This window comes from Archocentrus centrarchus, chromosome 3 (assembly GCF_007364275.1).
Source record: "Archocentrus centrarchus isolate MPI-CPG fArcCen1 chromosome 3, fArcCen1, whole genome shotgun sequence".
NCBI lineage: Eukaryota > Metazoa > Chordata > Actinopteri > Cichliformes > Cichlidae > Archocentrus > Archocentrus centrarchus.
This window is the reverse complement of record NC_044348.1, coordinates 2,099,274-2,114,932: the sequence shown is the minus strand read 5'-3', so window position 1 is coordinate 2,114,932 and position 15,659 is coordinate 2,099,274. Positions and strand designations below refer to the sequence as shown.

Below are 15,659 nucleotides of genomic sequence, written 5' to 3'. Positions count from 1 at the left end.
TTGGCAAGAAGAAGGTGAGCCCTGCTCATGCTTAACTGCTGGTAATTCCACTTCCACTGTGAACAATCCAAAGTCACTGTGTAGCAAGCTAGCTGAGACTGGAGGTCAAAATGAAAGACAAAAGGCACACACAATGTGAAAACTCATTAGGGACAAACAGGCACGTTGGCACTGGGAAAAGCGGGAATTTTTAGCAACGAACACAGAAACATGAAGAAACGACATGACATTGACTTTTTCCCTTCAATCAATGTAATTCAGCCCTACTTTATTGTCCATTACTGTCATCTTCCTATTGTCAAAATATAACAATTAACATAACACATCTCCACATCTTGTGCTGACATAAGTACTGCGTGCCATTTCTATTCTGTGGCTGTAATTCAAATTTATACCTAGTATTGCCATTTCTGTAGTGTTTTTTTATCCTAACACTTCCAACACAAACAATCCTCTAGAAATGCATATAGTTAAATTTTCAATATTACATGCTGATCCTTGAAGACTGATGGCACCTTATTACAGATGGCGCAGAAGGCATGGTGGGAAAGGTATTCAGACATTATGACATGGCCAGCCCTCCTAGTAAAACTCAGTGGGTGTGCAGGCTATAGACTTGTGGCAGATGTAAGTACTGCACAAATTAGTTAGGCACACGAGCTGCCACCAGCTTTTAGTGTACCTGAGTACTCTAATGCACCATACCTGCTATGCAAAATGCTTGTAGGCTCACATTAGCAAGGTAAGGCACATGCCGTTACACTTCTCTTCTGTGTGTTGTACTTCTACATTGTACTTTCACTGGCGTATGGTACTCTTCTCAGGTACTTCTGCAGGGGGAAAAAAAAGAAACTCTAATAGAAGGACTGGGTGGGTGGGTGCAGGGCATGTTTAACATGTGTGCACACTCTGTAAATCAACACTGCATGTTGGAGCCACAAACAGCCGCCTAGTCCCACAGGCTCCAAACCGCCAACCAACCCCTTCATTATTCCTTAATGCGACTGATTCTCACTATTCTCTCTAGGAAAAGACAAGAAAACAAAACAAAAACCTAAAATACTGCCACGCTTTCCTGCAGGAGAAAACACGCTTTGAGGAGTAAACAAACAGGCTGTTTAATTGAAATAATCCTCATGGAAATTCAGTGCACTGAACAGCTACTGAAGGAAAAACAGCATTCAAGGAGAAGTTTTGTGGGTCAGACATCGGTAACATCAACAGTCATTTGACAGGCAGATACAGGACCAAGATTTTCAAACCCACTTCAGATCACATACCGAAGAATGAAACAGATGAACAATGAAGTTCAAACGTCCACTTGGAAGAACAACACAAAACATACACACAAGTACTTCTTTAATGGGGTTTGCTTATGTGTCCTCCATTCTGAATGAATGAACGTTTGCTGTCACCAAACATAAACATTTGCTAATAATGAAGGCAAACAGGTTTGTATTAAGCCTAAACACCTTTACCGTTGGTACTTGTGCTGTGGGGCCTGCATGGCCCTGAGAACTGGCAAGAACCTTTTGGCCAGAGCACAAACCAAACCTGAAACAAAACCTGCATCATGAACCTCCACACTGGACACAAGCTGAAATGCACGCACGCGACATAGCAATAAAAACAGGGCCTACTCAACTCTACTCCATCATCATTAAGTAAAGAGTGGAGAATGTGAACAGTGGTTATGCACTGACGCTCTGGCAAAACATACTCCAACAACTCTAATCACAAACCAGCAAGCATGTGGCAACATAAAATCAGAAGTGACACGCTTTGGCTTTACGTTAGAGGAGCTCAATGCTAAAAGAAAGAAGATCCTCAAAGAGCTAAGTCCTTTTGACCCCAGCCAAGTAGAGCATGCAGAAGATCCATAAGAATACTATACTGTATATTCTCAATATCCATAGTTTTTCTGTCATCTCTTTTCCCTTCTGTATTTCCTGCCCATCTCTACTGCTCTATGAAAAGGCCAAAAATGCCAAAAAACAACAGCAAGAAGACAACAAGATAATCTATTTCAGTTTTTCCTCTTGGGCTCTTGTCCAGATGATCTCACGCTCTCTTTGTATGCGTTTTTCAGTCATCACATGCATCTGTTGTCCCTTCTGTCCGATCAGGCCCGAATCTGAGCATTAGCAGTCAAGGATCAGAGGCTCTGCAGAGCATCGTGTCGTGTGGCTTTCTAATTAAACCTGACGCTCCAACTGAAGCCCGCCAATCCCAGGGTCAAAGGTCACCACGCAACCCCTGATACAAACAGGTACTCAGCCACTGTGAAACAGGCTGAAAGGCATCCCCCACCCCACCCCCAACCAGCCTCCCTTCCCCCATTTGTTTAACCCGACACTTTCCCAAGTCCTTGCTTCTCCTCCAATTTCCTCCACTGTTTCTCACAGTTTTGTCTTCAAGAAGAAAAAAAAAAAAGCCCGCCTTCATGCATTTATCTCCTCAATGACATGGGAGAGAGAGTAGAAAGGAAAAAAGCAAAGGAGGGAGGGGAGGAAGAGGAAAGGCTTTCAAACAATGACAGAACATCTATAGGAAACTCGCACTTCAGAGCCCTTTTCAGCACAATATAAGAGTGGGGACATCGCTCTGAAGGCCATCAGCACAGAGCTAAACATGTCAGCAGCAAAAAAAATAAATACTGTAGGTGAAGCCGTTAACTTCTGTCTGTTCCTCTCATATGACTGATCGTATGTGTTCACCAGAACAAAGGAACACTGTTGACCTCTACATGTCTGTTCTTTAAAAGACAAGTGGACCCGGACCTTCTTGAGATACAGTGAAGCCAAAAAAAAAAAAAAAAAAAACTATTCGAGGACACTGGTGCTCAGCTAAGGAGAACAACTGCACTGAAGAAGCCTTTTTGATCACACTCTAAAAATGAGCCACAGAGAGGAAAAACTAATGTTCATCATAGCGTGAGAGCTCCTTGTCGAATCTGGTTCAGTACAAATGAACCAGAGCCGTAAACAGAAGTGACACAGACTCAGAGGTCTCTTGTTTACTGGTCACAGTTGTAGCAGCACGCCGACCCTGGAGGTCAGACATCGCAGGCTGCGGCGGAGGCAAATCAACAGAGTAATCACTGCAACTTCATCAACAAACTTTTCAGGCTCTCTTTTTTTGACTCTTAGCTTCCCGACCAAGCGCAGCTGCTGGCTGTCAGCATCCACCTTAAACCTTTTCCCATCCAGAAACCATTGTGCTGTTTTTTTCCTTTTTTTTTCCTTTGATGGAGCGTACACACACTCTCCTAACTGTGCTGCTATTCTTAATTTGTGGTTTATCTGATATGGAGATGCACCAGTACACACTGACAAACTGAATATGAAATTACAATGTATTGCATCAGACAGTAAAACACCCACACTTTAATAGCACTTACAGTAAAAATTACATTTTTGTGAAATAGTAGAAATATGTGAAACTGATCCAGTCATCCATTTTCTCAATCGCTTATCCCACTTAAAGACACGGGAAGCTTATGCCAGTTGGAATGGTGGAAGCCAACCCAGCCAGGTTGCCAGTCTATCATAAGGAGAGACACAGAGAGGCAGACTTTCTCAGTTCAGAAAGACCAGTTAACCTAGCAGGTCTCTGGACTGTGGAAAGGAACCTGGGAACCTGGAGGAAGCCCATGCACGCACAGGGAGAACATACAAACCAGGTAACTAGGAATCTTTTAGCTACAGAGTGACAGTGCTGACCATTGCAAAGGAAAAAAAAAAAAAAAAAAAATAACTTTTCATGCCAAAAAAAAAAAAAATTACCACCAAGGAGTTGTCTCAACTGAACCAGTCAAACCACTAATCTGAGCAGACACTAAACGCCATCTTTCAGCAAATACTGAAAGCAGAAAGATTGCTCCTGATTTTATGAATTGAGAGCGATCTTTCACAGAGGAGTGAACTGTTCCCCATCCTAACTTCTCAAAACACAGCCTCTGGGATGCTCTGTTTATAACCAATCATGTTGGTGACCTTTTACCAATTGCCCCTGTCCCAACTTTTCTAAAACACGTGCAGGCAAGAAATTCCAAGAATTTTCTCAGCTTCACCATACTGTCTTTTTATAATTCTGAAATGCTGTGTGTGTGTGTTTTTTTCTAAAGAGCTACAAATGTCTGCACATCTTTTAAAATATATTTTACACAGGAAGCAAACTGTTATATTTATATTGAAGATCAGTAAGAAGACAAAAGCTCAATTAAACCCAGTCAGGACCGAGAAACTGACCAAATGAAAATGAATCCAAGAAACGCATCAATCTCTGTCACAACCAAATTTAGCTCAAGATGAGATGCATCTCCTTTCAACCTCCTGTTAAGTGTCTCACAGCCACAGATGGATGGTATTTCTTACACTTGTGAAGAAAATCAAGGGCTTTCACATAAAAGATGGAAACCATATTAGGTGAAAAGAGCCAGGTGACTCATAGCTGCAGATTTATGCCATTTTTGTGTAGAGACTGTGCTATTTTAATTTTAATGTACATTTTAGACGAATTAGCTTCAATAACTTTGGCTTCACAAGCATAAGAAGAGGAGGAAGTTCCTATCTAAGGGACGAGGTCACTGCCGTCTCGGGTAGTGCGGCCCAAGCTATCGCGCTCTCTCAAAAACACACACACCAGCAAACCGTCAGGAACAATTACCTTCCAGCTGCAGGCTCTGCGTACTCTGCAACCAGAGCCTGTCCACACTCCCAACACCAGCCTGACCTCAGCAGCACTAACAGTCTGCTACACCACAAGAAAAGAAACACAGCTTTCTCTCCCCAAAATGTTAAATTATTACTTTTATACACAGAAAAGTTTTTTTTTTCTTGTTGCCTGCATTACAGCTAACTCACGACTGTGCTGCTGACATAAACAGATCCAAGATTTGAAATTATTTATCATCCTTGGACAATGCTGAGAGAATAGTAGAGAACTGGTTAAATGCCCTCAGATCAAAATCAAGGATAACTTTGGTCTATTATGCATTAACTCATTTTTAAAAAAAAATTTCTAACAGAAGTGATTCTCTAATGAAAACTGGTAAATGCTACAACAATATAAACCATACACCTCTTCAATCCAAAAATACCCCCAAAACAAATCAATCAATACCATCCAATCCGAATCCTGATGGCGAGCGAGGCTCCTAAATCGATACCAAACTAAGTGACTAATCTGTCTTTTATTGGATACACCGCAAGTGTCAAGAAAACGTCACCACAATTCCCACAGTGTCTGGATATGAAATGGACCGGATCAAAGCAAAAGGAGACAGCGGAGTTTATTTGTCCCTGCTGGGAGATTCTGACATGAAACCAGATTAATGTCTAAATGTTTTTGTTCTTGAAAAACTGTAAACCTGTACACTGAGTCCGGAAACCATGCCAGTATTTTTGCAGAACAGATTTGTTACGCCATGTTGAAGTAAAACAGCTGCCACCTTGGATAAAATTCATTTTGATTTCATTGCAAACAAAAACTTGATGTTGCTCCTGCAACAAAAACTTAACAAGCTGTTAAGAGTGAAAGTCTGAGTAAATGGATTACTTTTTCTTTTTTTAAGTTAATCCTGCATCACAGCCTGGACCCAGAGCAGGATTTTGGCTTTGTCAGCCTTTATCCAGGCCTGGGAGTGTTTGATGGAGCGGCTGGCCATTGCGTGGCAGACCTTTGCCTGCCCAGCCGGTGACTGATGCGTACGAGGCCATGGAGGAGAGCTTTATTAAACAACTGCGAAGACCCATCACTCTCCTTCTGACATATTGGGGGCTCACCTTGGGCTGGGGATGGGAGGTGCACCAGAAGGAGTCAGGGAGATGTAAAACACTTAGTGTGCCTGTATTAACACACAGTTGTGAGGATGTGCACCAGCGTGTGTGCTGATTTCTTCACTGCAGAGCTTAAATTTGATGTTCTTGTGGCATAATGCCCATTTGACAAACATGCCTGTGTGTCTGTGTGTGTGTGGTGAGTCATTCAGAAGGGAACACTAGAAGCCATCACAATGCTGAGAGTGAGGGTGCGATGACAAATCCATCACTTAACCCTCTCACTCACTTTTCTGACGCACACACTGGAAACACTTTACACAGCTGCTAACCTGCATGGCCTGCAAGGAAAAAAAAAAAAAAAACCACTCCTCCTCCACCCAGCCTTCACCACCATCTGCAGGAGGCGCCACACAGTCTGAATCCCGGTAACGCTGCAGCTGTGGTAGCACCCATGGGTGCACACAACAACAGTAACAGTGCACACATACAGCAGGAGCGTCCATCACAATTCAGCCCAGCTAACAGATGCTTGATGATTTCTGTTTTATGCGCCATTAAGCATAGGTGTCACATCTGAACATCAATAAATCATTAGCTCATTAATGAGCTGAAAGATTACAGTAATTAATGGGACACGTGAAGATGAAACAGAATGAAACAAGAAGAAGAGCTTTTATAGTGGTGGTAAAACTTTACAATTTTTATATCTCTCTAAGTATTTATGAATTGTCAGTATATTCCAGATAAACAACTACTGTTTGCCTGTATATACACTACATGCACTATACTACATACCAACTTCAGATGGAATTCAGTGCTAATGGTGTTTATAGTCTTAAGAAAAAATAAGAATGAATCACTGCACTCCACAAGGGAACATTTGAGCATCACTAAGAGTATCATCAGAGTCTTGGGACTGAAGTCAAATCTGATGGATTGCTTTGCACGCTGAAGGAGAAAGAGGGAGTTTGCAAGAGTACGGTTGAACTGTATAAAATTAAAAGTGAAGCATCTTCGAAAATGTAGTAACAGAGTTTACATCTGTGAGTTTACATCTGTTTCATGTTCACAATCAATTATTTTGTTACAAAATGTCAGAACATGGTGAAAATGTCCATTATAAGTTCCTAGAGTCTTGGTCTATATTCACATTACTTGTTTAAACCCACAATCAGCCCAAAGATTAGTAGCAGAGTCAGTTTTTAAGAGGGTTCTGAGAAGAGAATGATTTGCATTTTTGATGGAAAGACCATAAGTAGGTTATCAAACAGCTGCAGATTAATTTTCTAAATGGACACATTGCTTCTATCATGATTTGTTTTCTATCCCATTTCTAGAATTTTAGACAAAAATAACATTACACCGAGATTAAGTGGTTACATTTTCTAAAACTCTTAGCAAGCGCAAGTGCTTTTAATTCACTCCATAGTTCCAACCATAATGTGACATTTCATATTCGGAAAGTTTCACCAAGTGAGCTCTCTGCAGAGTGAAAGAAAGAGGGCAGAACGCCCATGAAGCCCTTGACTTTTTGGTGACGGACATTTATCAGGGCTCATTGCCTCATCGGAGGTGAAACTGCCATGTGCTCTCAGTCTGACAGGTAAAATAGTGTGTCACCATGTGTGTGTGTGTGTGTGTGTGTGTGTGGTGGGCAGACAGCCAACGAAAACTAACAGAGGCTGGCGCCAACAAAGAGGTGACTTAGGGGTGATTAAGCTAAAAGCAGCCAACACAAATGCCAGATCTCTGTGACGTGGACAAATGAAAATAGCGCAAGTTAAAATTGCCTCTGTTCACTTTACTAAAGCTTTGAAAGTAAGTCTGTAACCGCAGGGAACTTGCTATAAATCATTATATATTATGCCACAATGTCAGAGTTTGATTACTAGAAGATTTTTTATTTTTAAAAAGAATAATAAATAGAAAATAAAAAATGACCACAGTCTCTTATGTGCCAGTTAGTAAATGATGTTAATAGAAATGGTGAAGCCCTTAACATCGCACGTTTATTCCATAAGGACCTCCCTCACAGATAAGGATGGGTTTGGGCTTAAGAAAGAAAGGGTAGTTCAACAAAAAGAAAACACAGGAGTTTAACGGAAATTAAATGTTACATTGAAAGGGAACTGTGGTACGTACAGGACTTTAGGATCAAAGACCAAAGCAAAGCTGACACATTTTTGTGCCTGTGGTTTTAGGTAATTCTGTTTAAATGGACTAATCCATCGTGCATTTTTGTCATGTTTTAATGCAATGGGGTTGGCACCTCTCCTAGCTGCCATGAGGCAAAGTGAAGCACACCGTAGACAGGTTGCTAATCTACCTCAGGGCTAATACAGAGAGACAGACAACCATTCACACCCAGGGCTAATTTAAAATAACCTGACCTAACCAAACCATCCCCCATCCATGTCTTTGGACTATGGGAGGAAGCCACCTGGGCAGAAGAACCTCCTCAGACACACAGAACATGAAAATGCCACACAGAAAGGCCCCAGCTGGCCAGTGGATTCGAAACCAGGACCTTCTTGCTGTGACACAATGACACTAACCACTGCATCACAATGAACAGTGGTGCCAAAAACTAATATATATATATAAAAATAAATAAAACAAACAAACCCTGAGTGTTTTTAAACAATTACCTTTTTAAAGGAGTTCGTGTGTGCATACGTGCGTGAGTGAATCAAGAGTTGGAGATGGTCTGTATTTAACAGGAGAAGGATATTCATTCAGGAAAGGGCACTTTCTGAGATGTGACGACGGTGCTATAATTTAAGGAGGGTTCCACTCTCATCAGTCCACACTGATCTGACATTTTCATCTGCCTCATCTGTCATCTCTTCGGTGCACATTTAGGTCACATGCTTTGTCACAAAGCGCACCAGTCCTAAAAAAAAAAAGTTTGTGATCTTTTTCGGATTTTCAGCATTTCCACACAGTTTCTTTTTAAGGACTAACTGATGATGAGTAGTACCCTGCCTCTCACCCTATGGTGGCTGGGATAGGCTCCAGCGCACCAACGTGACCCTGAACTGGATCAGATGTGTCTGAAAAGAAGCGGATAGAAACCAAGCTGTTGTCGGAAAGGATCTTCCTTAAAACAAAGCACAGTATTGTCTGAAGTGTCATTTTTTCTCTCTCTAGCATAAAGATTTGCTGTAACAGGAAAAAGCTTTGGATCAAAAGTAGAAAAAAAGCATGTGGCCAGGGGTGTTTGTATAGAGAGGACTGAGGAACAGCTAGAAAGATGGTGAGAAAAGGATAAAAGGACTTCAGAGAAACACAAACAGCAAAGATCTCTGCCCAACAACTGAGGATAAACATGCCAATATTCAAACATCACGCACATGTGAACTACCTTTCTATTTCTCTCACACCGGAAAACACACACACACACACACACACACACACACACACACACACACACACACACACACACACACACCTGACCTTTACAGTGAAAAATGAATACATGAATAAAACTAAAATCTGCAAATGACAAATCTGCATTTGGCCCTGCGGGTTTCCCCTGAGGTGCACTTCACAGAGTTAAATGAGGGCAGTCAGATTTAATCTGCCACCTCTGGGAGGCACGCGCACACACACATGCACGCACACACACACACACGCAGACTTGATTTGCTTCTGAACATACCAAGTAAACCTTAATTGCTATTTCACTGGTTAACAGGTAAAATAAGTGCTGAGAAGAAGGCTGGCAGGAGAATGAAGCAAAGGGAAAATGAAATGGAACAGAGGAGAAATGAGATGAAGAAGAAATGGGATTAAGAAAAAAGGAAGCAGTAAGAGGAAAAAGGTTGTGATTTTCGAGTAGGTGGCAGAAGGAGAGAGGATAAAGGAGAGAGGAACAGAAGGATCGGCAACAGTTCAACCTTCAGCCACGGAGTTAAGTTGTGGTCAAGTCCAGAATCAGAAAACAGGTTCGTCTTTACGGCGAGGAGAGCTTATCAGAGTCTGAATCTGTGACCCCACCTGCCATCGTTGCTTCTGTACCAATGTCTGAGTAAAGTGTGCGCTGCACGAAGGCTACCCATTTATAATTTAAAACAACAACCAGATTCCTAGAGCTAAACACTACGCCTGAACAGCTTATTTAAGACTGAGAGACACCGATTCAGTTTACACTGATAAAAACGCAAACCAGTATGGCAAATAGTCACGACACAGAACCTGGAAAAAGCAAATCACTGGGAATATTTTAGAGAGAAAATTCTGCAGCAGTTGAAAATCACAATTTTGTGAGCTCGATTTGATGAGAGCGCTGACCTCTGAAGGAACAGTGTGTCTGAAATACAGGATGGTACCCATGCTGCATGATTCACTTCTGTTTAACTTTGTTACGAATATAAATGCGCCCACAAATAAAGAGGAAAGATTTGTAGATAGCTATGCGACAGAGCACTATAGTATCTTCCTTACCGACTGTGTCAACCCATCATCCTGTTGGAAACCAAGGTAACAAATGTTTTGTTGAACTAAAATGATGCAGGAAGAGAGCTCTAAAGGGACTGACCAATGGTGACCTGGTGCGTTGAACGCAGTCCCCACATCACTAAGATTGTAGAGCCACGTATTTTAATGGCAGTAAATTATTCAATTATATCTCACAAAGAGAAAGGACCATTCATGTTTTAAAGGCTGTCCAGATATAATGTCTGATCTGTAGTTGATAAAAGGGAAAATCTAAGTCTTTACTCTTCAGTACTTCAGCACAGAGTGTTTTAAGTCTTTAAACCTAAAGCAAAATCAGTTAGACTGCAGGAACACCGCCTGACTGTTTTACCATTTACAGAGAGCAGAGAAGAGGAAATAATGTCCAATATTAAAGCAGCATATTAATTAAATGCAAATTCTGAAAGGCAATACTTTTTGTGTGGTTAACATTGTTCTGTTGGGGCGTAAAGAGTTAACTATGTGAATAAAATCCCACACTGTCCGGCTCCACGAGACCTTCAGCTGCTCTTAAAGAGCTTTGATTGACAAGGTGCAGAAGCCTGCTCATCCTTCCACAGTGTGCGAGCACGAGGAGGGGAGGCTTAGGTATTCGGTCTGTTAAGCATCTGTCATTAAACAGTGCGAGTTGTGTGTCTTTCACAGTACACTGCTTTCACTCCATCACCTCTCTTTTCCATATAGGAGTGAACCAATTCTGAGCACTGTTTAACTCAAAACGCTCAGACCGCAGCACCACAAGGCATTACACCGTTTAAGGAGCCAAACAAAATTAGCCACTGATAAAGTAGTGGAACATTTTATTTCAGAACAAGATGTAAAGAACATCTGAACATCTGCTGGCAATATTTTGTCCTTCAAATTATGCAGAAACCTTTTAATTAAACATTTCAAATCATTTCTGGTTCCAGTTTCTCCAAACGCAAGAAGTTGCCGCTTATATTCCTGGTTAAACCAAACAAACAACAAGTAGATGTGGCTTTAAAAATTGTGAGCATTCGGATTTTAAAGACTAATTTAAAAATAATAATCAGGAGTTTAAATGATAATGAAAGAGCGCTTTCACAAGAAATGTTTTATACAACCTGCTAATCATTTCCATATACCTGCCCTTTTCTTTAGTATTGAAAGCTCAAGGATCTTTTCTTATGGAAGACATTTCTTCAACATTTCTTCACCATCCTCCTATTCACGTTTTAGGAGCTGCACTTCGCTGTTCTCGAGGATGTGAATGTCATTCAAGTTCTTAATTCACGCACAAGTGGAAATAGTTCAAACTGCAGGATATCAAAAACAAAAGGAAAAGAAATGAATTTATTTGCAGCTTTTTCGGGCCAACTTTTATTTTTTTTTCTCTCATCTCATAAAAGATACGAGCAGGAAGGAATTCTTAGATTTAGGATTAATTCAACTTTATGAAGGCCAGGCAGCTTCTTTTACTGAAATAAGTGTCAAGAAGGGAAAGGAAACTTAATTTTATAACTGAATACTGATAAAATAAAAGGATTGATGGAATTCTAATTCATAGCACAGTCTTTAAATCTTTAGTTTTAAAATAAATCTTGTAAAGCGATGGAGGCGTGGGGAAGAAAAGGTAAGAAAGGTGTGTGGCTAGAAAAAACCCGACAAGTAGGCAAGGGTCAAAGGGCAAATTTTAAAAGAGATTTGCTTTACATGCTGATTTAAAAGTACTATAAAGAACTTTAAACTGTCTGAAAAGTAGTTCTGAAAATCACTGAGTAAAAATAAATTAATTAATAAAAGTAATAATGAGGTTTGGGAGCTGCCTATTAGGCAACATGTGAGCATGAGCCTCTTTCACCATGTGTGCCCCCCTTCCCCCCCCCACACACACTAATTATTAATAATGATTTTCACCTACAGGGGTTGGGAGAATAAGTACCTTGACGTGAGATGGTAAGAGTAAAAAAAACAAAAAACTCGGTGTCAGAGTAAATCAGAGGCAGAGCGGGGCCGATCTCTGAATATCGGTGGGAAAAATAACAGTTCACAGAGAGTTCACTTCTCTTTGGAGTTTGAATCTCTGCTCATCTCTGAATGCATTTCCCACTAAAAAAAAACAAAAAAACTAGCAGCTCAGGAGGCTCACACATCAAAAATCATTTTTTTCCTCAACCACTCCAATTTTTTTTCCCTTCCACAGCTGGTTTTTCAGATACTCTAGTGGAATTAATTGACTGAGGCAAGTTGCTGGCAAAAATGTAACCAATATTTAAGTAACCATAAAACTTTGTGAGTGAGAAAGCCTGGCCTTTTTTAAATCCAGCTTTATCCCCGAAAAACCGAGTTCAGAAAAGACTTTACCTCTCAGTTTAAGGAGATAATAAACCTGAATCTATTTGTGTGGGAATATTACTAATATGCTCTTAAATGCTCTTCACCTATCGATCCAAATATTTTCACTGCAAATAGAAACCTAATAACCTGCTGCAGAAAAATATAAAACTGATTATGCTGTAGCAGAATCTGTAAAACCTTTAAAAACAAACAATAAAATGATGGAGATTTAAAAAAACAAAACAAAGTAATTGCAATGGTGGGAGAAGCGCTGGATACAAAGTTGTGTTGCTACTAAGTCAAGTAGTACAGAACAGAAGTACAGATAAAAACTTTAGCGGTACTTCCTGCTTGCCTGCGCGGCAGAAATCTGAGTAACTGATTCTGCAGCTGATCTGTTTTGTGAACACAAAATTACTTCAGTGGATTTCGCATAACACAACAGCATAACAACAGCGCTGCTCTGAGAAGAATATTGAAGTTGTGTTTCCCCACTGTGCTTGTGATAATCTAAATATCTGTGTTGTGGTGTATGGAGACACTTCACATGAAAAATGTGTTTTCATTCAAAGTGGAACCAATCAGCTCTTTCATCTTACATGCAGGGAGTTAAGTGGATTCAAAAATCAGAACCAGGTTTTATTTCCTCTCTCTGATCAAACACGCGTTTGAAAACAGAAGTTCAAATAAAGAGAAACACCCAAACTGCCTTTCAATCACATTTTTATACCTGTCGTTAATGTTTAATGTTTTTAAAGTATGTCATTGGAGATATGAACAAATGCCTATTTGTTGTTGTTTTCCTGTGTACAGTAATAACTAAAATACACGATTTCCTACAAAAGGCCAATGACATTTATCATGAGGCTGAAAGTCAGTAAATACTGGTATATACACAGAGGTTCAGCTAAACAAAGCACATCAGCTCTGCTGACATATTGCAGAACAACATTAAAATAGAGACAGTATTTCCAGATTGTAAGACTTGATAATTGCTTTCAATATTTCTAGGAACATTTAGGAAAATGCATGAAAACAGATGATCAGTAAAACACATTTTATGGTTAAACCACTCAGCAGTGGAGAGGTTAGTCTAAACAATACAAGGACTGCCTACAGTGGGAGAAAATGTTGAACAGCACTGCATCCATTTCTTTACAATGAGTACTTTTAAATCACTTGTAGCAGCACTTTGTCTATTTCCACAGTAACAATTTGAACAGGCCTTTTTTTTTTTAAGCAAAGAACTTCTATAATGTGGCTTTGATTACATGGATGGATGCTCAGGTCTGAATACTTCTTTCACTACTAAAACCAAGGTTTTCACGTCAGGCTTTCAGGTCCGCTGAAACTTGCTTTTAAAGCAGCAGCAGCTGAGAGGACTACTGATCCTTGAGCAGCATTTATCAGGTGGTTGTTACACGGTACATTTCCTAAGTGATGCTGTCGCGTCGCGGCCTGCAACAGCAGAGTACCGAAGGCTTGGTGGGGCCGGCCACCCAGGCGGCGAGATGGTGAGCTGTTGATGAAGTGAGGGGTCACTGCAGGGCTAAGTGAGACCTCACACTGGACAAGTAGTCCAGACCTCAGGCCACGGTGGCATATGGGTGTGAAGGAGGTGAGGAAGCCGAGCAGGAGCGGGCGGGGGAGAGGCCAAGCTGTCCACTCTGCCTCTCACGAGACCCCCAGCTGTCACAACAGACATTTACCAGGCCTCACACTAAACACCCACCAGGGAGAAGGGGAGGGGTAGCATCCTTCCTCTTTCAAACAGAAGGATGGAATAGAGGAAGGATGGAGGGGAAAATCGTGTAATCTCTTCTTCCTGCTCCTGTGATGTCTGAGGAATGCTGGGTTCTGCCCCTGCCTCCTCTCCACCACTTCTGAAGCCAGGCTGCAAACCTGCTAATTATAGCCGCCAAAGGATGAACGTGTGACCTCAATAGTTATTTTAGGTTCACTGTGCAGAGAGAGAGCAGAGACAGTCACAGTAGGACAGGGAAAGCTCCAGTCTAAACTGTCACACAGCAAGACGCACAGCTGCAGTGCAGGCGAGCCAAGGTCAGACTGCAAGACTGTTCAAATACTGGGAGATAACCGCAGCTCAGACCGAGCTACACAGGTTTCTTTCTATTTGGCTTATCAAGCAAAGGCAAATGGATCAAACAGCTCAGAATAAAGGACCTTAAGACACAGTATCCTGGCAAAGAATGAGCAGTGGTCTAAGATCACCTGGACAACTGCAGGTTCTAGGATTTAAAGTATTGTTAAATTAAATTCTATAACGCTGAAACAACCAGTCAACTACCAGATTGGTGATTGGGAAGCTGTGCACTCTAAATTTGATTAGTGATAAAATAAATTTATGCTCTAGATGCTTATAATTTTGAGACCCAGTTTTGGACATTTCTATGGAGTGAATCACTGAATAAATAATTCATGGGTGGATGAGAGTGATGATGTTTTAAAACAGTGACGCCTGGCATGATGCTGACGGCTGGATTTACTGCAGGTTTTATGTTATGGTGCTCCTTTCATGTACATGTATATTTTATATAGCATATATTAAATATATTCATCTTACAGTTTGGTTTAATCATTATTTTTTGGGTGTTGTGTTCCTGTGTGTGTGTGTGTGTGTGTGTGTGTGTGTGTGTACGTGTACGTGCCCTTTTTAAGTTTCACCTTCTTGCAAGATGAATTTTCCTCCAGGGAAACATTAATTCCTAAAATTAATTAGCAGATAGATCATAACCCTCTTTAAAAATCTCCATATATACTGAAAGAAAAGCGGCAGCTGTCAAAACCTAGACTGGTGTGCATTTCTACCTCCATGGTGCACAAACACATATTTGTTATGAATATTTATAAAAAATACTGGACATTTTGATGTTTCTAGTAAGTACAACAGCAGATTTAATCGCTCATCCTGAATTCTCAGCACACACACTTCTCACTGTAAAAACAAGTCCCCTATGCATTTGTCTGTTGAATGAACACCGCTTACACCATCTCTGAACCAAACACCCCCCCCCTCCAGCATTACTTCCACACCTGAGAGGCTATTCACAGCGTCCTGGTACCACGCGTATCACTTAA

General features: G+C 40.9%; 1 protein-coding gene across 2 annotated transcripts in view; it reads right to left on the bottom strand.

Annotated features, from left to right (window-relative positions):
• Positions 1–15,659, bottom strand: part of mpped2a (metallophosphoesterase domain containing 2a) — a 68,323-nt gene that overhangs the window by 22,442 nt on the left and 30,222 nt on the right. The window lies entirely within an intron of this gene.